The sequence below is a fragment of the Grampus griseus genome, assembly GCF_964374135.1.
Source record: "Grampus griseus genome assembly, chromosome: 13".
NCBI lineage: Eukaryota > Metazoa > Chordata > Mammalia > Artiodactyla > Delphinidae > Grampus > Grampus griseus.
Window position 1 is genome coordinate 17,646,906 of NC_139007.1, and position 12,315 is coordinate 17,659,220.

The 12,315-nt window shown below is 34.8% G+C and overlaps 1 protein-coding gene across 2 annotated transcripts in view; it reads right to left on the bottom strand.

Annotated features, from left to right (window-relative positions):
- ME1 (malic enzyme 1) overlaps nucleotides 1-12,315 on the bottom strand; it is a 192,965-nt gene that overhangs the window by 143,739 nt on the left and 36,911 nt on the right. The window lies entirely within an intron of this gene.

Sequence of the window (12,315 nt, forward strand, 5' to 3'; positions counted from 1 at the left end):
ATATTCCTATGGAGTATCTATTAGAATTAAGTCTTCTAGAAAGCAATAGATGAAATTCTTTATATGTAAACACTCCATTATTTGGGAGACAAATCTTAATTAACAACACAACATACAATTTTAGCTTTTGAAAATCAGAACACATACTAGTCAATGAGGAAAAGCCCAAGAAGCTACATGTTAAGAGTGTAGCTTCTCTGAACAACTCAGATCCAAGATAGAACCTAATCAATGCAAGAAGATGACTCAACATGAGTCTAGGAGGATGTCATGTTTAATTTTATGTGTCAGGACTTCCCTGGTGGCGCAGTGGTTAAGAATCTGCCTGCCAATGCAGCGGACACGGGTTCAAGCCCTGGTCTGGGAAGATTCCACATGCCGCAGAGCAACTAAGCCCATGCACCACAGCTACTGAGCCTGCGCTCTAGAGTCCGCGAGCCACAACTACTGAGCCCACGTGCCGCAACTACTGAGCCCGTGTGCCTAGAGCCCGTGCTCTGCAACAAGAGAAGCCACCGCGATGAGAAGCCCGCGCACCGTGACAAAGAGTAGCCCCCGCTCGCTGCAACTAGAGAAAGTCCGTGCACGGCAATGAAGACCCCACGCAGTCAAAAATAAATAAAATTAAAAAAAAAAATTTATGTCTCTCAACTTGGGCTAGGCATCGTATCCAGATAGTTGGTCAAACATTAGTCTAGATGTTTCTGTAAAGGTAATTTTTAGATGAGATTAACATTTAAATCAGTAGACTGTGAACAAAGCAGATTACCTTCTATTATGTGGATGGGCCTCATCCAATCATTTGAAGAGCTTACTAGAAAAGACTTTACATGACCTTCCCCAAGGGAGAGGGAATTCTTCCAGCACATTTTTGGAGTGAACTGCAGCATCCACTCTTCCCTGGATTTCCAGCCTGACAGCCTACCCTGAGGATCTGGGACTGGCCAGCCTCTACAACTGAGTGAGCCAATCCCTTAAAATAAATCTCTCACACACACACACACACACACACACACACACACACACACACACTACTGATTCTCTTTCTCTGGATAACTCTAAAATAGAGGAGTACAAAGTAGAAAAATGAGTTCAAGCCCTAACTCTGGTACTTAACCACCTGGTGATACTGAGTTTCCTTGGAATGGCTGTATTAAATCATAAAATACACAGATTTTAAAAACCAACAAGTAGTATACGTTAATGACTCTACCTCCACATGCTCCATTAACACTCAACTACTGTTTCCAAATAAATGTGAACTGAAAATGTACATAAAAACAATTTGAGATAAGCTCTTCTTTATTCATTTTAAAACTAGTATGAGCATGCCAATTAATTAAGCATAAATAGGTGTTGTTCTGATGGTTAAAATCCAACGTACTTTCCACAGCAGAAAACACTGGAAAGAATCCTAAGGTAATACTGAATTCATCAAACAGATGGTATTTATTTGGCACACTGTCAATAAAAATTAACTTCTTCCATTAGGGAAATAACATACCATTTTCAGCTTTTAAAATAAATTACCTCATTTCATAGTGAAAATGTTTTAACTTCACAAAGCAGCACTAATTTTGTAAAATGTGTAAAATATGATACCCTCCAAATTATTATGTCATTCATTCAGCCGCCAATCACAGTAAGACTAGAATTTATATTGATAAATGAACATTTTCCTTGCTTAGAAAGAAATGAAATTCAATACCTTTCATGATTTATTTTAAGTAGATAATTACATAATTTGGAATTCTATCAAATATTTTATAAATTTTACTACAGTGAATATAAAATATTATTATAAAATATATAGTAAGGAGCTCAAATTGACAACTTCAATTATGACTTTACTTCAAACAGTTAAAATTGAGACTATAAAATTACCTACATATAAAATAACCAACATTTTTAAAGGTGTATAAAATAATTCTTATACGATATTAACTACAGAGTACTTTGTCATAAAAACAGACCTTTGAATTTTCAGAAGCATACCTAAGAAGCACAAAGGAAATTTGGTGGAAAGAATAAAAGCAAACTCTAGCCTGGCTATTTCTCCTCAACTACTGATTAGGGGGGGCAGGGGTCGGGGGGGGGGAGGGACAAAGCACTGCCTCTGGGAAAATTCTTCCTAATAATTTCTCTAGGAGCTAAAACTGTAACTAAGTTAAGGAAAATATATAAAAATAAACAACAGTTTAAAAGCACATACAGAACAAAGTCTGAAAAAACTACAGAGAAATTTTTAAAAATCAGATGAGAAGAATGTAATTACTTCAAATGAGAAAATGTCAACATTAAACTTTTTATCCATTCAAACTAACAGAAACATTATAACCAGGATACAGCTGTGTAAACTGACATGTGCCTGTGGGTTTGTCTGGGGGAAGGAGTACGAATTTTGATGAGATGTGTCATCAAATCACTTGAAATCTGTTCACAATCCTTCTTATTTGAAAATCTATTATTTTTAATAAATCCTAAAATTGTGATTTAAAGTTGCTACTAAAAACTTCCTGAATTAGAAAGCAAGGTTACTTGAAATGATGAGTTAGTTGTGAGGTGGTCCACATACCTGGAATTATTCTTCTGTAGGCTGCTCTTTTAAAAATTCACAGAATTTTCTAGTTAAAAGTGACCTCAGAATTCAACTATTTTACAATCACACCCAATGCAAGAATCTCACTTATAATGTGTATGACTGATTATCTAACCACAGGAACATTTCCAATGAGGAGAATAAGCAAAGTCTATTCCAATGTCAGATAAATTATCAGAAAAGCTTCACCTACACTGACTGTAAATCTGCATCCCTGTAATAACTTCTATCTACTGATTTTAGTTCTACATTTTGAGGCAATTCCATGCAAGTATCCTTTTTTTTCACATGCAAATCTTCCAAATGATTGAAGACCTAACTATGTCCCTTTCAAGTCTTACCTTTTAGGCTACACGTTTCTATTTCCACCAACTCTTTCTCACATTACAAGTTTTCAATAACTATCACTGCTTTGGTCACTCTTCTCTGGGTATATCTCAGTCTGCCAATGTCACTTCAAAAATATGGAATCCAAAACTAAACACAATATTCCAGATGTGATCTGGGAAGGTGATGTAAAGAACCATTTATTGCCTCCCTTTAAAAAAAATTCTTTATTTTTAGTAATGAAGACTGGCACTTATAATCCTTCTTAAAAACATAATAACGCCCAAATCAATACACTTTCACAAAGACTACCTGAGATAAAACTTGGTAATTTTTCATAATTCTCCACATGCTATGTGCAAACTTAAAACACCTGGGTGTACCACACAGACTGTAGCAAAGTTATTTTTGGATCCTAAACTTAAATTTCCATTCAAGTTTTCCACACTTAGAGTCTCTAGCTGAATATGGAGACTTGATGAACTGTTACTTGACACTTTTTAAGGGTCTTTTACAGTAAAAGATAAGTTTAACTGCCTTGCAAAAGAGATTTATATGTCTATGCAAACGTTTAGGCAATCCTTAGATCCTGATGTGAAAGAACGCTCTTTGAATCATGCCTACATTTTTTCCATTCTCCAGATTTTTTCCTAATTAAGGCAATACTTAAGAAAGAAGATAGTTTGGTATTTTAAACTACTTCTGGGCACACACTGTATTGCCAGAACTTAAGATACAGGCTACTCTACCTCACTCCTATTTAGCACAAATCACATATACATTTTCATAAATATGACATTTAGTCTGTTCAGAAAAAAATAGTCAATTTCAATTAATTAGTAGTTCAACAAATCATCATCCTCTAAATCTCCATAATAAATGAAAATCAACTTTTTGCAAATAATTATCTCTAAAAAATCAACTGAGGTAACATTTAAGAAACTTGAACTAGTCCAAATATTCCAATAACTTGTTTCATATTTTTGAAAAAAAATTCCACCATGTAGTGTTGTTTTTTTTTAAAAAAAAGGGAGGGTGGGTAGATGCAAATATCAGGCCTATGTCACGGGAAAAGAAAGAAATGAACAAAAGAATATTTTGGAATAAGTATAAATCAAAGGCTTAGTACCATGGATAAAGGGTGAAAAGCTTATTAATATCTAATATTTAAATGATAACTTTTCTAGAAGCATTAAAAAATTAGCTGCTCTCTTAAACACCAACTATTTCAATTTCTAGAGATTCTAACACAATAAAATTATAGAAACAGAAAATTCCAATACAATAAAAAATAAAAATAACAAACTGAACCAGAGCTATCAATGAAAACTATTCCCTGTTCTCAAAAGTCTCCTCAATATTTCTAAAGTGGCTTAATCGAAGAAAGCCAAATTCAATAAAAAATATTCCTGGTCCACCTGCACAGCTCTGTATCCAGGACTACTTAGAGGTTTAGGACCTCCTCTGACCTCTTCCCAGAAGCCCCCTTTGCTCTGAAAGTGAGATGACCTAGGAAAGCAAGAGATACTCTGGGCACTGGATCACTTGGCAGTTTACATCACAATGGATCACAAAGGACCACATCACAAAGGATAGAACTATTCAACGTACCACAGCTTTACAGGTTAAACATCTAACTCACAGCTATTAAAACTGGCTGTGAATTGGTACAGCCACTATGGAGAACAGTATGGAGGTTCCTTAAAAAACTACAAATAGAACTACCATATGACCCAGCAATCCCACTACTGGGCATATACCCTGAGAAAACCATAATTCAAAAAGAGTCATGTACCAAAATGTTCACTGCAGCTCTATTTACAATAGCCAGGACATGGAAGCAACCTAAGTGTCCATCATCGGATGAATGGATAAAGAAGATGTGGCACATATATACAATGGAATATTACTCAGCCATAAAAAGAAAGGAAATTGAGCTATTTGTAATGAGGTGGATAGACCTAGAATCTGTCATACAGAGTGAAGTAAGTCAGAAAGAGAAAGACAAATACCGTATGCTAACACATACATATGGAATTCAAGAAAAAAAAAATGTCATGAAGAACCTAGGGGTAAGACAGGAATAAAGACACAGACCTACTGGAGAATGGACTTGAGCATATGGGGAGGTGGAAGGGTAAGCTGTTTCAAAGTGAGAGAGAGGCATGGACATATATACACTACCAAACGTAAGGTAGATAGCTAGTGGGAAGCAGCCGCATAGCACAGGGAGATCAGCTCGGTGCTTTGTGACCGCCTGGAGGGGTGGGATAGGTAGGGTGGGAGGGAGGGAGACGCAAGAGGGAAGAGATATGGGAACATATGTATATGTATAACTGATTCACTTTGTTATAAAGCAGAAACTAACACACCATTGTGAAGCAATTATACTCTAATAAAGATGTAAAAAAAAATGATATAAAAAAACAAAAAAACTGGCTGTGAAATCGTGTTTCTTTTCCATAAGCAACTTAAACTGTTGTTATTTATAATTAATTACTGAGTTATTGAAATATTTATAGCCTAATAAAGTAAAATCTCTATCATATACCTGTATAGTACATATAAAAAAAGACTGTTTAAGAAAACCAGATAGATTTAAAATGTGAAAATTTATAAAACAGGATACAATATGAAAGTGTTCATCCTATTAACTATTCATTTGATAGCTATTCTAATTATAATCTGCAGTGTATAATGAGGACATTCTTGGGTTAAAGGAGTATTAGCTTTGGGAAGGTTTCTTTTTACATTTATTCCTTTTAAGCTTTTTTCTTACTGCTCTTTCATAAACCAAATATCAATTAAAACCGACACCCTCACCCTATAAGACTACAAAACTGAACTTTGGCCCTTCTGGATAAACTATATATTTCCATTACAATAATCATGGTCTAATCATGGTCATGTTTACGACCATTTCTGTATTACTAGGTAGACATTCTCATATGAAATTGCACATGAGGTAATAAAGAAAGCTTGGTCCTCGCAATTAAATAACGAATACTGTACTTCAAGTCCTTTTTAGAATTCCAAAGGAAATATGTATACAAATAAACAATAAGTGTAGAAAAACTATCTTAGTATTTTGTTTTGGTTCATCTTAGTATTTCCTTCCATGCATTTCTCTAAGAATTTTCTGGGAAAAAATAAGCAAAAAACCACATCTTACTGATTCTCTTTGACAATTAGTCTTGTTAATAATCTTCATCATTGCCAAAATCAAAACATGTACCTTTTATGTAGCATATATAATGTTTGAGTTAAAATACTAGGATCCTTAAATACATTAAGTTCCAGGTCCATACATTTAATTACCTATTAGACTTCCCCCTCGATTTGGAAGTCCCAAAAACATTTAAAATTCAACATGTCCCTTCAGATGGCTAACAGGCACAAGAAAAGATGCTCAACGTCACTGATTATTAGAGAAATGCAAATTGAAACTACAATGAGGTATCACCTCACACTGTTCAGAACAGCCATCATTAAAATGTAAAACAATAAATGCTGGAGACAGTATGAAGAAAAGGGAACCCTCCTGCACTGTTGGTGGGAATGTAAATTGGTGCAGCCACTATGGAAAACAGTATGGAGGTTCCTTAAAAAACTAAAAATAGAGTTGCCATACGATCCTGTAATCCCACTCCTTGGCTTATATCTGGACAAAACTATAATTTTAAAAGATACCTGCAGGCCAACGTTCACAGCACTGTTTACAATAGTCAGGACATGGAAGCAACCTAAATGTCCATCGACAGATGAATGGATAAAGAAAATGTGGGATATATATATACACACACACACACACACACACACACACACACACACACAATGGAATATCACTCGGCCATAACAAAGAATGAAATAATGCCACCTGCAGCAACATGGATGGACCTAGAGATTATCGTACTAAGTAAAGTAAGTCAGAAAGAGAAAGACAAATATAATATGATATCACTTATATGTGGAATCTAATATGATACAAACGAACTTATTTACAAAACAGAAACAGAATCACAGACATAGAAAACAAAGTTATGGTTACCAAAGGGGAAGGGGAGAGGGATAAATTAGGAATTTGGGATTAACAAACACAAACTACTATATGTAAAATAAACAAGGTCCTACTGTACAACACAGGGAACTATATTCAATATCCTGTAATAAACCGTAATGGAAAAGAATATGAAAAAGAATATATATGTATATATATATTTCTGCATATAAACTAACACATTGTAAATCAATGTGTTATTTTATTCTTTATACTTCAATAAAGAATAAAATAAAACGCCCGAGAAAAAAAAAAAACACTCAACATGTCCCCAAAAGAACTTTCTATATCTCTCATAAACATATTCAATTATTTTGAAACTCAGTGAATGACACCATCATTCCTTTAGTCATCCAGAAATCCAGGAGTTATAATGGTACCAGTTGTAATAACCACTACTTGGGAAAAACTACTTTGTGCCAAAATTATGTTAACTATATTATCTATATTAAATCTAATTCTCCTCAACCAATAAAACTTTCAAAATACATATTATTCTGAGAAATTTTACAATAAAGAATCCTGTTTAATTTTAGTTAACTCTGGTTCTCCAATTAAATTGAGCACTGAATGGTTTTTCTCACCTAAGTGTTGGCAAACCAATTAATGGTACTAGTCAGAAAAGACTTTGCAAATGCTTTTTTAAAAAAACTATCACCAACAAACTGTTGTATTAGCTCATCCTTTTTGCCAAAATTGTATCAGTGATGTACTGTATAGAGATGAGTAGTTGAAAGGAGTGTAATTATGTGTTTAAAGTTGTATGGTCTATATTTAATCAGAACTTTACTTCCTCACAACCTGATTCCTTGGAATGAAGCTAATTTCTTTCGGATCTATTATTTATGAGAATTTACCTGTTAAAACAGTAAGCTTAAAACAGTAGGAGATACAAAGATCATACCAATACTTTACGTTTTTCTTCGTGAGGAGATGAATAAAGGAATATTAAGTTACTATTTCTGTAAGGTAGCAAACAACATACATTCATTCAGCACCAACCAGACACTAAGCTTAAAACAGCATGGGAAATACAGGAATAAATTCTAAAATATGATCCTTTCTCTCTAGATGCTTACAGTCTAGTTGTAACTAAATGAATAGTAAAATGACAACAAAAGAAACCAAGAGGGGAAAGAAAAACTAAGCTTGTAGATTCAACAGACTGTTGGTTGCCAGAAGTAGGGGGAGGGGGACGGGGAGAAGTGAATGAAGGTCAAAAGTTATGAACTTCTAGTTATAAAATAAATAAGTCCTGGGGATGTAATATACAGCATGGCAATTATAGTTAATAATACTGCTTTACATACTTGAAAGTTGCTCAGAGAGTATATCTTAATAGTTCTCATCACGAGAAAAAAGTTCTTTTGTAACTATGTATGGTGATGGATGTTCACTAGACTTGTGGTGATAATTTCACAATATGTACAAATATCGAATCGTTACGTTATATACCTGGAACTAATATGTCGATTATACCTCAATTTAAAAACTGAAATAAATTAAATTAAAAAAGAAAAGAGACCAAGAGTACCTGATAGAACATTCAAAATACCAAAAACAGGAACATGATTAACTGCCAAAGGCATGGTGAAGTGGTAATGTAGCTGATAAGAACTTACAGGAGAAGGAGATGATTCCTGGAAAATGCAGTGTAAAATATAGCAGGCAGAAATATTTCCAAAGAAATTACATAAATCTGCTTTAGCTGTCCTTTACATAAACCTGCATTATCAATTTGCACAAAACTTTTCTTTAAGAACAGTTTCACAGAATACAAGTAATTTAAGTAACACAGTAGGATCAGCATTCTGCAAAAATATAAAAAAGAACTTGTCTTCAGCTTCCAACAATCACACCTCTATCATCTACAAATTAGCCACAATTAGATGTGTTGACATAAGCATAACGCACTACCAAATACCGAAAATTCTGCAAGAATTGAATGTTATGGGAACAAGATAATCTAAGCAAACTCAACAACATTCTTAAAAATCATTATCCCCGACATGTTGAAAAACCCCACACAATGTATCTATGCCAAAGAGAAAAGAAATTCCACACAACACCAACAAATGAATATTCCAGCATCATACCTCAAGAAAAAAATGTTCAAGTAGAGTTATTCATATAAGAATTTATTTTTGGATGCCTAGCCAGATTTTAATGCCATATTCAAAATGAAAAATAATATCTAGCCATAGGAAAGTATGTCATTAAGATATATAAAAAAGTATGAGATCAAAAGATATACCTATTTGCAACTGTACTAAGCTCAGTACCTGTACTATTAACCCTTAATTTTCACTAATTATGTTCCTAATTGCTACCACCAAACCCACAAAGTAAATATAGCAAGAGGTATAATCCTCCTGTTTAGTTTCTAAATGTCTTTGAATACCTACTGTTGCAGTAGGAAAGGCTGAAAAGACATTTGTCAATTTTGGCTTAAAAAAAAAATAGTCTAGAGGCTAACTGATGCCTGAAAGAGCCATCATTATTCGAACACAATCACAATTTCCTTTCTAATTAAATATAATATCTAGATATATGTCACATAACACATTTTCAAACAGGCTTCTTTTTTTATAATCATGGGAGAACCCATGAGAATTATTCTACTAAAGAATTAAGGGGTTGGGGGGGTTCCCTGGTGGCGCAGTGGTTGAGAGTCCGCCTGCTGATGCAGGGGACATGGGTTCGTGCCCCGATCCGGGAAGATCCCACATGCGGCGGAGTGGCTGGGCCCGTGAGCCATGGCCGCCGGGCCTGCGCGTCCGGAGCCTGTGCTCTGCAACGGAAGAGGCCACAACAGTGAGAGGCCCGCGTACCGCAAAAAAAAAAAAAAAAGAATTAAGGGGGGGCAAGATCAAGATGATGGAGTAGGATGATTCTAAAGTCACCTCCTTCACAGGCACACCAAAATAAATGACAACCACTTACAGAGTAACTGTCTATGAGAACAACCTGAAGACTAGCAGAAAAGATTATCCCCAACTATAAAGATATATAAAGAAGGAGCCACAATGAGATGGGTAGAAGAGGTGGAGACGCGGTCTACTCAGGACCCACACGCCCGGGCTGGCGGCCGACAAACAGGAGGGATATCACAACCACAGACGTCCTCCCTGATGACATAACATTGCATGTCAAATATTATCTCAATAAAAAAGAACTTCAAAATCACCAGAAGTTTAACAAAATATACACATTAAAAATCAACATGACAAAAAAAATCAACATGACAGAAAACTGCCATAAAGAGATCACTTAGAAACACTTGTGGAAATTTTACTTTCTCTCTGTTAGTAAAGTATTCCTTAAATTTCAAATATGGCAGAAAAGTTGATAGACTAACCATGAAAATGTCACCTAGAATCAACATTTGTGAGCATTTTGCTATGAATGCCCTGCTACATCTCGCCCCATCTCTCCCCTTTCCTCTCCCTCTCCTCTCCTTCCTTCTTATCTACCTACCTATCTATCTCCATCTATCTACACACCTATCAGATTATTTCTGACAAAGCTCCCCATAATCAAATACACTAATACTTCTAAAGAAAAAAAAAATGACACTAAGTCACATAAATCCTATAAATATCCCCATATAAATTCAGTTCAAATTTTGCCACCAAACGGGCTCCGATAGATCAGGTTTGGTCACAAATGAGATTTTTTCTTTTTTTATGTTTTGGTTTTCAAAGTTTGGGATTTAAAAAAGGTAGATAAAGGATGTTGGGCTGTAGTATTATCCCCACGTTACAGAGGAGGAAACTGAAGCCCAGAAAGGTTAACTAATTTATTCAACACTAGAACAAGTGGCAAAACCAGTAAGTGAAAATAGGCCATCTACGCCAGAGCCCATACTTTTAACCACTGCTCTAGGAAGCCTCCAATCCAATAGGAAGTCCTCGGGACTTTATCTTTATCCAGAAACTGAACTCTTACCCCTAACTCCACTGCTACCCTCCTAATCTGAGCCACTGTTATCTCTCACTAGGTTTACTGCAATAGCCTGCTACCTGACTCTTCTACCCATTTAACTAATGGTAAAAGCCAATGTTCTTCAAAGTAGCCGACAAGAAGCTATAGGTTCTGTACCCTCTTATTTATCCTACATCTGTGACCTCATCTACTACTCAGCCCTCTCTCACTCCACCCTGTCTCTATGCTACTCTATGGTACACATTCCCCCTTGTATCTCCCCCTCTCACCCTCCAATATCATCTTCCAATGAAACCTGCAGTGTCCCCTCTATGTAAAACAGCTACTGCCCCTCCCCCCAAGCACATGACACTCCGCATCCCCCTTTTCCTCCTCAACTCTTTCTTTCCCCATAACACTTATTGCCTCCCAACACTCTAGACAATTACTTTTTGTTTCCCTGTCTCTTCTGCTTTTAGATCTACATATATACCAATGTATCCCAAGCCCGTAGAAAATCTAGTACCTAGTAAGTGCTCAAAAAAATAACTGTTGCTATTGGGATTTCTATGTCAACTTCAACCCAAATACTTTGAGCTAAGCTCTTCTACATGTCTTATAGTTGTTAGTACTTCTCAGGATCTCATAGAAAACTTTGAATTTCAATAAATATGCTTAAATTACATTTTAAAACAGCTAAGATGTATACACTTACACTTTTATTAAGAGTCTTTCTTTATGTAGAAATATATTTTATAGACATGTACAGACATATATGTTTTATGATGTCACTCAGAGAAACAGTAAGGTAAAGAACAGTTTATACAATTTGATCCCTTCTATAAGGAAAACAGTATGTATTTGTACATATTGGAATTTCTGCTATGATGACATTGTGTATTTTTAAAATATTTCTTCCTTCTGTATATATGCATTTTCTCATTCTTTCAATAATGAATATGTATTATTTGTAAGATTAAAAAATACTGATATACTCAAAAAAGAATTATCTGTCATAATACAATTACCAGCTAAATTCTAACTCTTGTTTTTCTATGAAAAAAATTTATTCACTGTTAACATAGCCATTATATAAATGCAACATAGATACATGCTATTAGTGTAATTTAACAGACCATCTACATATAATTCTTCCCTTTATACAAGGGATAATGTGGCTAATTCTTTTCTTTATACAAAAGGTAATGTGGCACAAGTGTGCAAAATACTATCACTACATCAATATACCTTCAAGAAATCTACATATTCAATCTAACTTTCAGATCTTACCTCAAAAATAGTCACTTCAATGACAGTATTTTCAATAGGCTTTTTTTGTGGTATAAACTTATAAACATTTCTTTTTTATCTTTAAATTCAGAACAATAAGCAGCACAAATACAGTCAA